Here is a 2,500-nt window from a genome sequence, read left to right on the forward strand (position 1 = left end):
GGTGACCGTCGTGAGCGGAGCAAAACGTCAGCCATCTCAGCACCCTGGAACCCCCCGGGTGGCACAGGGCTGGATGGGGCTTTCGTATAGCAGGGACGGTGCTGCCTCACGCTTCGCTCGCTGTTCGCCGCTCGCCGCTCGCTCGCGCAGCCAAAAATGACCAGTTTTGGCCCGTTTTTGGGCTGTTTTGGCCTGTTTATGGTCCGTTCTTGCGTGGTGCGGTGACCGTCGTGAGCGGAGCAAAACGTCAGCCATCTCAGCACCCTGGAACCCCCCGGGTGGCACAGGGCTGGATGGGGCTTTCGTATATAGCAGGGACGGTGCTGCCTCTCGCTTCGCTCGCTGTCCGCCGCTCGCCGCTCGCTCGCGCAGCCAAAAATGGCCAGTTTTGGCCCGTTTTTGGGCCGTTTTGGCCAGTTTTTGGCCTGTTCTTGCATTGCGCGGTGACCGTCGAGAGCGGAGCAAAACGTCAGCCATCTCAGCACCCTGGAACCCCCCGGGTGGCACAGGGCTGGATGGGGCTTTCGTATAGCAGGGACGGTGCTGCCTCTCGCTTCGCTCGCTGTCCGCCGCTCGCCGCTCGCTCGTGCAGCCAAAAATGGCCAGTTTTGGCCCGTTTTTGGGCCGTTTTGGCCAGTTTTTGGCCTGTTCTTGCATTGCGCGGTGACCGTCGAGAGCGGAGCAAAACGTCAGCCATCTCAGCACCCTGGAACCCCCCGGGTGGCACAGGGCTGGATGGGGCTTTCGTATAGCAGGGACGGTGCTGCCTCTCGCTTCGCTCGCTGTCCGCCGCTCGCCGCTCGCTCGTGCAGCCAAAAATGGCCAGTTTTGGCCCGTTTTTGGGCCGTTTTGGCCAGTTTTTGGCCTGTTCTTGCATTGCGCGGTGACCGTCGAGAGCGGAGCAAAACGTCAGCCATCTCAGCACCCTGGAACCCCCCGGGTGGCACAGGGCTGGATGGGGCTTTCGTATAGCAGGGACGGTGCTGCCTCTCGCTTCGCTCGCTGTCCGCCGCTCGCCGCTCGCTCGTGCAGCCAAAAATGGCCAGTTTTGGCCCGTTTTTGGGCCGTTTTGGCCAGTTTTTGGCCTGTTCTTGCATTGCGCGGTGACCGTCGAGAGCGGAGCAAAACGTCAGCCATCTCAGCACCCTGGAACCCCCCGGGTGGCACAGGGCTGGATGGGGCTTTCGTATAGCAGGGACGGTGCTGCCTCTCGCTTCGCTCGCTGTCCGCCGCTCGCCGCTCGCTCGTGCAGCCAAAAATGGCCAGTTTTGGCCCGTTTTTGGGCCGTTTTGGCCAGTTTTTGGCCTGTTCTTGCATTGCGCGGTGACCGTCGAGAGCGGAGCAAAACGTCAGCCATCTCAGCACCCTGGAACCCCCCGGGTGGCACAGGGCTGGATGGGGCTTTCGTATAGCAGGGACGGTGCTGCCTCTCGCTTCGCTCGCTGTCCGCCGCTCGCCGCTCGCTCGCGCAGCCAAAAATGGCCAGTTTTGGCCCGTTTTTGGGCCGTTTTGGCCAGTTTTTGGCCTGTTCTTGCATTGCGCGGTGACCGTTGAGAGCGGAGCAAAACGTCAGCCATCTCAGCACCCTGGAACCCCCCGGGTGGCACAGGGCTGGATGGGGCTTTCGTATAGCAGGGACGGTGCTGCCTCTCGCTTCGCTCGCTGTCCGCCGCTCGCCGCTCGCGCAGCCAAAAATGGCCAGTTTTGGCCCGTTTTTGGGCCGTTTTGGCCAGTTTTTGGCCTGTTCTTGCATTGCGCGGTGACCGTCGAGAGCGGAGCAAAACGTCAGCCATCTCAGCACCCTGGAACCCCCCGGGTGGCACAGGGCTGGATGGGGCTTTCGTATAGCAGGGACGGTGCTGCCTCTCGCTTCGCTCGCTGTTCGCCGCTCGCCGCTCGCTCGCGCAGCCAAAAATGGCCAGTTTTGGCCCGTTTTTGGGCTGTTTTGGCCAGTTTTTGGCCTGTTCTTGCGTGGTGCGGTGACCGTCGTGAGCGGAGCAAAACGTCAGCCATCTCAGCACCCTGGAACCCCCCGGGTGGCACAGGGCTGGATGGGGCTTTCGTATAGCAGGGACGGTGCTGCCTCTCGCTTCGCTCGCTGTTCGCCGCTCGCCGCTCGCTCGCGCAGCCAAAAATGGCCAGTTTTGGCCCGTTTTTGGGCTGTTTTGGCCTGTTTTTGGGCTGTTCTTGTGTGGCGCGGTGACCGTCGTGAGCGGAGCAAAATGTCAGCCATCTCAGCACCCTGGAACCCCCCGGGTGGCACAGGGCTGGATGGGGCTTTCGTATAGCAGGGACGGTGCTGCCTCGCGCTTCGCTCGCTGTTCGCCGCTCTCCGCTCGCTCGCGCAGCAAAAAATGGCCAGTTTTGGCCCGTTTTTGGGCTGTTTTGGCCAGTTTTTGGCCTGTTCTTGCGTGCCGCGGCGACCGTCGTGAGCGGAGCAAAACGTCAGCCATCTCAGCACCCTGGAACCCCCCGGGTGGCACAGGGCTGGATGGGGCTT

The sequence above is a fragment of the Musa acuminata genome, unplaced genomic scaffold, assembly GCF_036884655.1.
Source record: "Musa acuminata AAA Group cultivar baxijiao unplaced genomic scaffold, Cavendish_Baxijiao_AAA HiC_scaffold_1126, whole genome shotgun sequence".
NCBI lineage: Eukaryota > Viridiplantae > Streptophyta > Magnoliopsida > Zingiberales > Musaceae > Musa > Musa acuminata.